We start from the raw sequence: 14,324 nt of genomic DNA, 5'->3' as shown, positions 1-14,324 counted from the left end.
CTATTAAATTATTATAATTTATAAATAGACGTGCTACATATATATTTATGAGTACGGTAATTTTTCATCCTTTCCCGGACGGTTTTACAAGCGCCAGTGGTTACATTCAGACTTTATAAATTGAAGGGCGCCATTTTCGTGAGCTTCTTCAGCTTCGTTTACGTTGTTTTTACTGTGGGATGTTCTAGAACGCCTTTCTGTCAGTTTTGCTCGATCGATTTCGGCATTTCTGTGATATGATTCAGCGATCCGTGGGTGGTTATGAATCATACGTTTGAGGGCCAAAAAAGAGAAAGAGAAGCTTGACTGCGTAAGGATAGAGTAGTTACGGTGCTGCAGCATTTAGCATCCACCTGCAGATTCACTACCTCATGTTGCTGAGAAATTTTTGTTAATAAGACGGTGCTAATCAGTAGGAAGTAACAAAGGAGATTTCGCTCCGCTAGATTTCCAAAGATCGATTGACCAGCAGATTCATAAGGATACAGTCCAGCCGATTTACAAGAGCGAGTTGGCAACGAGATTGGTAAAGTCAACCACGTTAGTTTTTAATAATTGTATTTTTTTGAAATATTATGGTCAGGGTTTTAACTGTCTATCCAATGGGAAGAAGAACATCCGACGGTTTTTATCAGAGTCCAAAGAGGTTGACTTACAGTTAGATTGACCCAAATAAAATGACCTAAGTTGCTTTATTCATGGTTAAGACTTGGATTTCAAAAAATATTCATTTTCGTAGACCTTATGCTAACAAGAAGGAAATGCGGGTGCTAGCAAGTCTCAGTCATTTAGTTTGGGTCTTATTTACAACTTGCAAGTGTGATGCAGCTATTCTATCTTTCGATATCCAACGAGCTAGCACAAAGACACATCGGGAATGTGGTCGATGGCGCTTTAATTCCAGCCAACGATAATGTGCGTACCTAGAGCATCAATTAATCCAAGCCAACGACACGCTGGTGACGTGGAAGATATGTATCAATGCCAATTTTATATAGTTTTTTAAAGTTTTAAATATTTTTTTTAACAGTGGCCTGAAGATTAGATTAATCAGTCTCAACAAGCTTCTTAATCCATAAAAAATTTATAATTTAAAAGGTTTATATATAAGGCATTTACATATACATTATTAATAACGTTAATTAACCTTATATAAAAATTTACCAAAAGACTAATAATTGGAACTGGAAAAGAGTCTTATAATCTTCATTTACATTTACATGGGAAAAGAAATAAAATTTGCACATGGTGAAACTATCAGTCCTAATTTCCCATATTTTTTTATGGAGGATTCAACTCAAATTGTGACATGGAGATTGCAATATTCTCAACTTTGCAATTTGGGTATTTCAAAACTGTATAGTGACTTATTTTTTTTTTACGAAAATGTGACCGAATTATTGTTTCATGGTCTACGTAATTAATCTTTCCATCATATTTTTTTGAATATATCTATATATATACTAAAACCTCCCCATCCTTTGAAAAGAAAAACAAGAATGTGGACACTCAAAACAGAGAACAAACTGAAAGTTGATGTTACTACAATTCCAGAGCATGTCCACAACATGGGATTATTAATAGTAAACTATATATCAAATTCATCTTTGTGTTATGAATGGGATTCCAGAGCAGGTCGATTCTGGGAATCCACCTGCTCTGGAATTCATGAAAAGTAAACTGTATATCAAATTCATCTTTGTGTTATGTTATGGTAAGTATTAATGTACCGGAATCGACCTGCTCTGGAATTCATGAAAAGTAAACTATATATCAAATTCATCTTTGTGTTATGTTATGGTAAGTATTAATGTACTCGTTCATTAATGAATTATGGAACTAAACCTATAGCATTTCATTAATCCTCGTTTATCAATTATGGTTGTATCAATGCCAATTTTATATAGTTTTTTAAAGTTTAAATATTTTTTTTAACAGTGGCCTGAAGCTTAGATTACTCAGTCTCAACAAGCTTCTTAATGATTAAAAAATTTATAATTTAAAAGGTTTATATATAAGGCATTTACATAAACATTATTAATAATGTTAATTAACCTTATATAAAAATTTACCAAAAGACTAATAATTGGAACCGGAAAAGAGTCTTATAATCTTCATTTACATTTACATGGGAAAAGAAATAAAATTTTCACATGGTGAAACTGTCAGTCCTAATTTCCCATATTTTTTTTTATGGAGGATTCAACTCAAATTGTGACATGGAGATTGCAATATTCTCAACTTTGCAATTTAGGTATTTCAAAACTGTACAGTGACTTATTTTTTTTTACGAAAATGTGACCGAATTATTGTTTCATGGTCTACCTAATTAATCTTTCCATCATATTTTTTGAATATATCTATATATACTAAAACCTCCCCATCCATTGAAAAGAAAAACAAGAATGTGAACACTCAAAACCGAGAACAAACTGAAAGTTGATGTTACTGCAATTCCAGAGCATGTCCACAATGTGGGATTATTAATAGTAAACTATATATCAAATTCATCTTTGTGTTATGAATGGGATTCCAGAGAATCGACCTGCTCTGGAATTCATGAAAAGTAAACTATATATCAAATTCATCTTTGTATTATGTTATGGTAAGTATTAATGTACTCGTTCATTAATGAATTATGGAACTAAACCTATAGCATTTCATTAATCCTCGTTTACCAATTATGGTTGTATCAATGCCAATTTTATATAGTTTTTTAAAGTTTTAAATATTTCTTTTAACAGTGGCCTGAAGCTTAGATTAATCAGTCTCAACAAGCTTCTTAATCAATAAAAAATTTATAATTTAAAAGGTTTATATATAAGGCATTTACATATACATTATTAATAACGTTAATTAACCTTATATAAAAATTTACCAAAAGACTAATAATTGGAACCAGAAAAGAGTCTTATAATCTTCATTTACATTTACATGGGAAAAGAAATAAAATTTTCACATGGTGAAACTGTCAGTCCTAATTTCCCATATTTTTTTATGGAGGATTCAACTCAAATTGTGACATGGAGATTGCAATATTCTCAATTTTGCAATTTGGGTATTTGAAAACTGTATAGTGACTTATTTTTTTTTACGAAAATGTGACCGAATTATTGTTTCATGGTCTACCTAGTTAATCTTTCCATCATATTTTTTGAATATATCTATATATATATACTAAAACCTCCCCATCCTTTGAAAAGAAAAACAAGAATGTGGAAACTCAAAACCGAGAACAAACTGAAAGTTGATGTTACTGCAATTCCAGAGCATGTCCACAACGTGGGATTATTAATAGTAAACTATATATCAAATTCATCTTTGTGTTATGAATGGTATTCCAGAGCAGGTTGATTCCGGGAATCGACCTGTTCTGGAATTCATGAAAAGTAAACTATATATCAAATTCATCTTTGTGTTATGTTATGGTAAGTATTAATGTACTCGTTCATTAATGAATTATGGAACTAAACCTATAGCATTTCATTAGTCCTCGTTTACCAATTATGGTTGTATTAATGCCAATTTTATATAGTTTGTTAAAGTTTTAAATATTTTTTTTAACAGTGGCCTGAAGCTTAAACAAGCTTCTTAATCAATAAAAAATTTATAATTTAAAAGGTTTATATATAAGACATTTAGATATACATTATTAATAACGTTAATTAACCTTATATAAAAATTTACCAAAAGACTAATAATTGGAACCGGAAAAGAGTCTTATAATCTTCATTTACATTTACATGGGAAAAGAAATAAAATTTGCACATGGTGAAACTGTCAGTCCTAATTTCCCATATTTTTTTTATGGAGGATTCAACTCAAATTGTGACAGGGAGATTGCAATATTCTCAACTTCGCAATTTGGGTATTTCAAAACGGTATAGTGATTTATTTATTTTTTACGAAAATCTGACCGAATTATTGTTTCATGGTATACGTAGTTAATCTTTCCATCATATTTTTTGAATATATCTATGTATATACTAAAACCTCCCCATCCTTTGAAAAGAAAAACAAGAATGTGGACACTCAAAACCGAGAACAAACTAAAAATTGATCTTACTGCAATTCCAGAGCATGTCCACAACATGGGATTATTAATAGTAAACTATATATCAAATTCATCTTTGTGTTATGAATGGGATTCCAGAGCACGTCGATTCCGGGAATCGACCTGCTCTGGAATTCATGAAAAGTAAACTATATATCAAATTCATCTTTGTGTTATGTTATGGTAAGTATTAATGTACCGGAATCGACCTGCTCTGGAATTCATGAAAAGTAAACTATATATCAAATTCATCTTTATGTTATGTTATGGTAAGTATTAATATACTCGTTCATTAATGAATTATGGAACTAAACCTATAGCATTTCATTAATCCTCGTTTACCAATTATGGTTGTATCAATGCCAATTTTATATAGTTTTTTAAAGTTTTAAATATTTTTTTTAACAGTGGCCTGAAGCTTAGATTAATCAGTCTCAACAATCTTCTTAATCAATAAAAAATTTATAATTTAAAAGGTTTATATATAAGGCATTTACATATACATTATTAATAACGTTAATTAACCTTATATAAAAATTTACCAAAAGACTAATAATTGGAACCAGAAAAGAGTCTTATAGTCTTCATTTACATTTACATGGGAAAAGAAATAAAATTTGCACATGGTGAAACTCTCAGTCCTAATTTCCCATATTTTTTTTGGAGGATTCAACTCAAATTGTGACATGCAGATTGCAATATTCTCAACTTTGCAATTTGGGTATTTCAAAACTGTATAGTGACTTATTTTTTTTTTACGAAAATGTGATCGAATTATTGTTTCATGGTCTACGTAGTTAATCTTTCCATCATATTTTTTTAATATATCTATATATATACTAAAACCTCCCCATCATTTGAAAAGAAAAACAAGAATGTGGACACTCAAAACCGAGAACAAACTGAAAGTTGATGTTACTGCAATTCCAGAGCATGTCCACAACGTGGGATTATTAATAGTAAACTATATATCAAATTCATCTTTGTGTTATGAATGGGATTCCAGAGCAGGTCGATTCCGGGAATCGACCTGCTCTGGAATTCATGAAAAGTAAACTATATATCAAATTCATCTTTGTGTTATGTTATGGTAAGTATTAATGTACTCGTTCATTAATGAATTATGGAACTAAACCTATAGCATTTCATTAATCCTCGTTTACCAATTATGGTTGTATCAATGCCAATTTTATATAGTTTTTTAAAGTTTTAAATATTTTTTTTAACAGTGGCCTGAAGCTTAGATTAATCAGTCTCAACAAGCTTCTTAATCAATAAAAAATTTATAATTTAAAAGGTTTATATATAAGGCATTTACATATACATTATTAATAACGTTAATTAACCTTATATAAAAATTTACCAAAAGACTAATAATTGGAACCGGAAAAGTGTCTTATAATCTTCATTTACATTTACATGGGAAAAGAAATAAAATTTGCACATGGTGAAACTGTCAGTCCTAATTTCCCATATTTTTTTTTTATGGAGGATTCAACTCAAATTGTGACATGGAGATTGCAATATTCTCAACTTTGCAATTTGGGTATTTCAAAACTGTATAGTGACTTATTTTTTTTTCACGAAAATGTGACCGAATTATTGTTTCATGGTCTACGTAGTTAATCTTTCCATCATATTTTTTGAATATATCTATATATATACTAAAACCTCCCCATCATTTGAAAAGAAAAACAAGAATGTGGACACTCAAAACCGAGAACAAACTGAAAGTTGATGTTACTGCGAGCATGTCCACAACGTGGGATTATTAATAGTAAACTATATATCAAATTCATCTTTGTGTTATGAATGGGATTGCAGAGCAGGTCGATTCCGGGAATTGAACTGCTCTGGAATTCATGAAAAGTAAACTATATATCAAATTCATCTGTGTTATGTTATGGTAAATATTAATGTACTCGTTCATTAATGAATTATGGAAGTAAACCTATAGCATTTCATTAATCCTCGTTTACCAATTATGGTTGTATCAATGCCAATTTTATATAGTTTTTTAAAGTTTTAAATATTTTTTTAACAGTGGCCTGAAGCTTAGATTAATCAGTCTCAACAAGCTTCTTAATCAATAAAAAATTTATAATTTAAAAGGTTTATATATAAGGCATTTTCACATACATTATTAATAACGTTAATTAACTTTATATAAAAATTTACCAAAAGACTAATAATTGGAACGGGAGAAGAGTTTTATAATCTTCATTTACATTTACATGGGAAAAGAAATAAAATTTGCACATGGTGAAACTGTCAGTCCTAATTTCCCATATTTTTCTTTATGGAGGATTCAACTCAAATTGTGACATGGAGATTGCAATATTCTCAACTTTGCAATTTGGGTATTTCAAAACTGTATAGCGACTTATTTTTTTTTTACGAAAATGTGACTGAATTATTGTTTCATGATCTATGTAGTTAATATTTCCATCATATTTTTTGAATATATCTATATATATACTAAAACCTCCCCATCCTTTGAAAAGAAAAACAAGAATGTGGACACTCAAAACCGAGAACAAACTGAAAGTTGATGTTACTGCAATTCCAGAGCATGTCCACAACGTGGAATTATTAATAGTAAACTATATATCAAATTCATCTTTGTGTTATGAATGGTATTCCAGAGCAGGTCGATTCCGGGAATCGACCTGCTCTGGAATTCATGAAAAGTAAACTATATATCAAATTCATCTTTGTGTTATGTTATGGTAAGTATTAATGTACTCGTTCATTAATGAATTATGGAACTAAACCTATAGCATTTCATTAATCCTCGTTTACCAATTATGGTTGTATCAATGCCAATTTTATATAGTTTTTTAAAGTTTTAAATATTTTTTTTAACAGTGGCCTGAAGCTTAGATTAATTAGTCTCAACAAGCTTCTTAATCAATAAAAAATTTATAATTTAAAAGGTTTATATATAAGGCATTTACATATACATTATTAATAACGTTAATTAACCTTATATAAAAATTTACCAAAAGACTAATAATTGGAACCAGAAAAGAGTCTTATAATCTTCATTTACATTTACATGGGAAAAGAAATAAAATTTGCACATGGTGAAACTGTCAGTCCTAATTTCCCATATTTTTCTTTATGGAGGATTCAACTCAAATTGTGACATGGAGATTGCAATATTCTCAACTTTGCAATTTGGGTATTTCAAAACTGTATAGTGACCTTTTTTTTTTTCACGAAAATGTGACCAAATTATTGTTTCATGGTCTACGTAGTTAATCTTTCCATCATATTTTTGAATATATCTATATATATACTAAAACCTCCCCATCCTTTGAAAAGAAAAACAAGAATGTGGACACTCAAAACCGAGAACAAACTGAAAGTTGATGTTACTGCAATTCCAGGGCATGTCCACAACGTGGGATTATTAATAGTAAACTATATATCAAATTCATCTTTGTGTTATGAATGGGATTCCAGAGAATCGACCTGCTCTGGAATTCATGAAAAGTAAACTATATATCAAATTCATCTTTGTGTTATGTTATGGTAAGTATTAATGTACTCGTTCATTAATGAATTATGGAACTAAACCTATAGCATTTCATTAATCCTCGTTTACCAATTATGGTTGTTTTGGTTAGAGTGAGAGTCCTCGCATATGGCTGTGAGCATGGTATAACGTGATAAAAGCAAAATACTTTGAGCATGGTATAACGTGATAAAAGCAAAATACTTTGCCCATTTGGTCCACCTAAAACGATGAAATGACTTGAATATAGTTGTTTGTTACGTCAATTTATAATGATGAATTGAATAGAATGTATTCACATGATAATTGTTTTTGGTTATATATATGGGGGTCAATTTAATTAACAATATGTCATAATAGAAATAGTAGGTTTTGTAAAATTAACTACAGTTTTTTGGTTGTGAAATAATATTTAAAAATGTTTTTAATTAGTTATGAATTTGTCTTTTTGAAATATAAGGAAATAGGTTAATGTATAAAATAATTAATATATTTATCAAATAGTTTGAGTTTTTTTTTGTTATTGTAATAATAAGAGATTTTTTTGTTATTGTAATAATAAGAATTTTTGTGATGATTTGTATATTATTATTAATATTTTATTAGACAATTTGTCACAATAAATCTACTAAAATATATTAGAAAATCTGAAATTTACGCCATGATGGTTTGTTTCTCTTTAGATTTAGGAATATGTTAATTATTATTGATTGCATATGCATGGAAATTATAATTATGTGGAAAACAAATAATAGTAAAATTAAACTTGTATATCAAAAAATTAACAAAATATATACCTTGGGAAGCATTTTCGAGAGAGAACCCAACTGGAAGGCGAGACCACCATACACTCGTTCTTTGAATGGAAAAAGGATGAAAGTATGAAAAAGTGAGGCATGTGGCTTGTGGGCTACTATAGTGCACAAGTCCTCTATGTTTTCTTCCTTTTTATCCACTCTCAACTACTCTACTCATATATGGCACAAAATGCACTTGAATAGAATCAAACGTCTTTTCCTCCTAGTGATTCAGTTATAACACATCTTGATAGCCTACTAGTGGTTAAGTTTGACTCATTGAACTCTTCACTTTCAATGAGTAGGGTGTAGGGGGTGGGGGGGGGGGGGGGGGGGGGAGGTAAGGGGGTAGGGCTCGGGTAGGGTGTAGGGGGGGATGGGGGGGGTAAGGGTAAGGGGGTAGGGTGCGGGTAGGGTGTGGGGGGGGGGGGGGGGGGGGGGGGCGGGTAGGGGCAGAAAGGGGTGGGTAGGGGGATTGGGGGGAGTGGGGGTAAGGGTAGGGGCAGAAGGTGGGGGGGTTGGGGTAGGGTGCGAGGATGGGGTAGGCCATGGGGGTAGGGGTGGGGAAGGGTAGGGGGGCGCGCCGTGTGGGGAGCGGTGGGCGCAGTGGGGAGGGGCGGCCGTGGGGAGGGGTTGGGGGGGGGGTAGGGGGTTTGGGGGGATGGGGGGGCGGGGGTTAGGGGGGGAGGGGGTTTTGGGGGCGGGGGGCGAGGGGGGATGGGGCGCGGGAGTGTGGAGGGACGGTAGGGGGTAGGGTGAGGGAAGGGGAGGGGGGGCCGGGGAGGGGGTTGTGGGGGGCACGTGGGTAGGGGCTCGCCCATACTTGCCTAAATGTCCACTTAGCCTCATTATTCCTCACCTGACCTCCCGCTCGCCCATCGAGCCGCCTGCCCGTTAGAGGTGGCAAAGACCCATTAGAAGAGGAAATTGGGCAAAAGGAAGTAGAAAATATTGTGGAAGATGACAATGATGAAACTCTTGAGGACGAAGAGTTTGGATTACGTGACATTGTTGACTAAATTTAAGTTATACCTGGAAATCAAGCTTTGCAATGTTTTGACTCTGACATTTCATGAAAAGAATAATCAATGAATTAAAGTTGTTATGTGTTCAATATTTGTAATTTGTGATTTTCGCATTGATTTTTAAGTTAATTATTATTTTTAAAAAAAAAAGTTGTTATTATTATTTTTTTGACATGAAATTCATAAAAAAAACTATTATTTGACCATTTTTAGTTAATATTTTTGTATAAAAATTGTGATTTTGACATGTTAATTCTAGCAAAAAATTATCAAAACGTTTAGTTTTTTTGTTATATTTATGTTAAAAATGGTTATTTTTATGTCCATTGTTAAAAAATGTTGTTTTTTAGAAACAATTATTTCATGTGGATTGAAAAATTAATTAAGGATGTATAAATATGTAGATTATCTAAAATTCAAACTATCGACTTTCTAATTTAAAAACGCAAAACAATAAAAACCCCCCTAAAAAAAAAAAAATTAAGATAGAGAACAAGAAAATATGAATAAAATGACGACTTCAAAAACTGTCAAATTTAGAAAATAATTTTTTACATTTCACACACTAGAAAATTAAAAGTCAAAAAATAGGTCTTTTAAAAAAAGGGTGTGATGCAGAATACTCACTTTTTAAAATCAGCATGAAAATCACTACGATTCTAAAACTTGATTTCATCCTTGAACATGAAAAAAAATTAAAGTTCCAAAAACTATGTTCTAAAAAAAACATGTGTATTCTGCATCACCACTTTTGAAAATCAGGTCATTTTTTTGCTATCTCTACGAAACGGGTAACAGTATCAGTTCCCGTTTCAAAGTTTACATTGTTATACGTATAATAGTAAATAATGTAGCAATAAAACAAAACACACAGAACAACAATTTAATTAGGAGTTCACCCAAAACTCTTGGGCTACGTCTCCGTGAGCTCCAGTCAACTCAACTAGGCTCTCTGGGATTATGGTCTAAGTTGTTTTTACGAGCTCTTGGCTCAAATCAACTTTTTTACATAGAAACAATGGGTTTAGACACGATTTTGTTCCCGACTCTAAAGCTATCGACTTTCTGGCTCTAACTCTCACTCTGGCTCTTAGCTCTAGTTCTGGCTCTGACTCTGGCTCTAGCTCTTGGCTCTGGCTCGTGGCTTTGGCTCTTGGCTCTGGCTCTGGCTCTAGCTCTGACTCTGGCTCTTCGGCTCTGGCTTCTTTGGCTCTGGCTTTGGCTTTCTACAACCTTCAGCTCTCTGGCTTTTCACTTGATCTCCAAGTGACCCCAAAGGCTCCCTCGGCTGCTCTGCGTAGTAGCTTTTCGCTCTCTCTGCTCTCTCGGCTCTGCAACTGCTTTCAGCTTGCTCTTTATTGAGCTCTCTACCTCCTTTAGGGTACTTTTCCGGCTTTTTGGCTTCCCTGGTCGTTTCTCTGCATTTCATCATCTCTCTATGCCTCTTTGGCTTCCCTGCTCCTTGTCTGTTTGACTGGCCATCTGGCTCTGTGGCTCTGTGCCTTCTAAATGCATCATTTCCTATTAAAACACTTGCTGCAGTGTGGCATGATGATCAGGAGTGGTTACAGAAGGAATCAGGACTGTTTCATAGGAGAAAACCTGAAAACAAAGAAAATTACCTTACTGATAGAGGGAATTACTCCCCTAGGGCTTTTTGGGTTGAAACCCTAGCAGACTGAAAGTTATCTATTCAAAGAAACATACATTCATACATACATTATGCTATAGTAAGCAAATTCTATGATAAGGGTACGTACCTTTGGTCCTACGTTTGAGAAGGCCTTTAGGGTCCAAACCCTTCTTGGAGTTCCCTTCTTCTCTTTTGTCCTGCAAAACAACCAATTCAAAGAACACAGCAGTACATGGACAAAACTTATAAAGAAACCATCTTCATGTTATAAAGAAAGGTATTTAGTTATGGAATCCAAACAACCATTTACATATGAATTCTAAACATGACTATCATTAACATAAAGAAGATTCGTTTCGGGAACCAAGACATGTGTTTCTTTTATTATAGACAAATAAAGTACATAAAAAGGAATATGTTCACCTGAATCACCTTCAGCAGGCTCCAAGCAAAGCTTCCTTCCAGATCCGTTCCAGCCTCAAGCCTCTAACAAAACTCCTTCCATGACTCTCTCCATGATGTCATAAATGGTGGATGAACATCAACACACAAGGAAACAAAGGTTTCCTGTACAAAATGGGGGAAGTGCAGAAGGCACAAGGGACTTCAGACCTGGTCAAGGGAAAAATCTCAGCATAATAACCTTTCTCTCTATTCTCTCCTCCCTTAGGCCTTCCATTTGAGGTATTTTTATACCATCTCCAAAGTAGTTTTTTAGTTAGGAGTTGGTTGGGAACAGTTGGGCCACGGGCACTAACAGGTGATTAGCAGGTAAAACCCGCGATCTCCGCCCGAAAATGAGGAGTTTTATATTTTTTTAAGTGTTTTAATACATACATGCGGGTTGGATATACACATACCCGCGTATACACGCGTTTAACTCAGGGCAATGTCGCGTATAAGGGATAAAACACTGTTTTTTAAATTTTAGGACCAGGTCTGGAAGGAGGGGTTGCCCTAGGCCATGAGTATAGCATCACAAACCATAAGAGTGAGATTTGGAGCTAAAACATATGCCCCCTAATATATGAGGTCAGAAGGGGTACATGATGGCCGAAATATATTATGCGAGTACATGGAAAGGAAGTCTGTCAAAAACCGAGGAGGACTTCACCATAATTCAGCCTGCCAAGCCACCAAAGGAGATCAGAAAGAAACACTATCTGAGGCGGGCATACCCATGCTCAGAAAAAGTGAAGCATGTCCACATATCAAGTACAAGCGGATCCACTAAGTATACAAGTATAAATAACTGAAAGATACATAATGGATCATCTGATCATAATGAACAAGTACATGTCTGAATATCACATATAAGACTATCAATGATGCTGAAAGATGCAACGGATCACTGATATCAAAGACTGATCCCAAAAGGTACCAACTGAACATGATGGAATAGGATGGTACTACACTGCAAACTCAGGTGCCAGCATATAGAATGTCGCCATGACTGACTGCAACATATAAAGTGGAGTGGTATCAACTAGCAGCAACAGGAGCAACTGTCAAGTGAACCAATGAATGCTGATACAACCTGAGGTCTTCACCGACCGCCGTGGTACATTTCTACAGCATGGGAATAAATGATCTAAAGTCGACCATGTGAGAAATCGTTTGATTACCGGTCATTAATGTATACCGTTAACAAACGCGAGACTACTCACCAATAATGATAATGAGCGTCAAGGTACCCAGTACAATCTAACAAGTGTGAATAGATGAGATAGAGTCGAACACCTGTAAGAATCTATCGATCAGGAGACAATGATGGTTTCCCACTGTCGATAACGAAGGATCTGCCACTAATGACTGCAAACCCCAAGGTACTGCCAAATGGACTCTAGATCTTTGCCCCAGAGCAATGAGTCGGAGTCGATAGGGAAAGATCTGATAACCAATCGGGGAAGAACTGACTCAACAACAAGGTTATGGCGTACCTAAGTCAAACTAAATCCCACCCATACGGAGGAGACTTTGTTTTGAGTGCTTTGTTCAAGGGTGACATGACTGACTCTAGCTGCCAACAATAAATGGAAATAATGTCCCACAGAAGAAAAAGGCATGGATCCTACCGTCGGGTTGGAATGTGGTATATGACCACTTCCAAAAGGAAAACCCTAGAATGAAGCCGATCCGCCCATCATGGACGTAGCGGCACTAAACGGAACCGATGGAATACCCTGTGAATGGGTGCCAAATGGGAAGAATCCAGTACCAAAAGCATTGGTTTGGGCATTTCCACTCGTGGACGGAATGGAGGTAGACCCAACTATAGATGTGCTAGCAAAAGATCCGAACAAGGAAGCAGAGGAGATGGAAATGGTTCCTCCCCCTTGCACTGATGTTGGGGTTTGCATAGTCGTAGCACTCATAGAAGCCATGCTTCCAGTAGTGGTCATCGATGGTAAGCGCGTAGCGTAACCTGGACTTGACGGTCTATGTGTCGGAGTCCCAACATATTGCAGTACGTCTGGATGACTAGATGGTAGTGGAGAATTTGGAGCCGCTAACGACTCTGAAAGTTCTTCTACCTCTATGTTATTCTCCGCTTGAAAGAGAACTCAAGAAAGGACTGGAGTGTCCCTCTCTTGTTCAGAAGTGCCAGGCCTTGCTTGGCCGCTAATGCCCCTGAGAGGAGGATCAATCCCCGATGCGTCAACCGGCGTGGGACGGAACCCACCGGTAGTATTGCCTCTGCGCCTTCTAGGAGAAGGCTCTAAACTTGGTGGCGAGAGACCACGAAGTCTTCGAGACCGTCTCGGAGATCGGTCAACCACTTTGAATTTTTTGTTATGATCTAACTAAAGACTCAAAAAATTGAAAGCTAGGCCAACTAGGAGCACAGAGCACACACTATAAAGTCCCTAAAGATACAGCCAGTCAAACAACTTCCAAGTATTTCCGCTCCGGTGATTAAGACCAGACACCAAAATACGAGAAAGTGAAATAAGGGGCCTTCCGAAGATAGTCTGGGATGATGAGGGCCCAGTCCTATCAGCGAAGGTATCAGAGGAAGTTACGCTGACCTCCTAACAACAACCTGCGCCGGTGCAAGCCCCCAAGCTTCGCAAGGGTGCCCTCCAGTAGTACTGTCGAGAGTGATGCAATGTCAACCTTAGGTGCCACGGGATTCCCCTCCGTAGCCACCTGTGTAGTTCCCTAGGAGTAGCAACTATGGATACCAACTCGTCGCAGAAGCCAGGCGGAACAGTCGTGAGGTAAGTTCGGACAAGTAGGAGAGGGGGTATCTCTCTTCCCTGTCTTCACAGACCCTCGTGCTTAACTCCCACAT

This window comes from Pinus tabuliformis, chromosome 3_2 (genome assembly GCF_031772625.1).
Source record: "Pinus tabuliformis cultivar Carrire ecotype Pingquan chromosome 3_2, CPIR1, whole genome shotgun sequence".
Lineage (NCBI taxonomy): Eukaryota > Viridiplantae > Streptophyta > Pinopsida > Pinales > Pinaceae > Pinus > Pinus tabuliformis.
Note: the sequence above shows the minus strand (reverse complement) of the source record.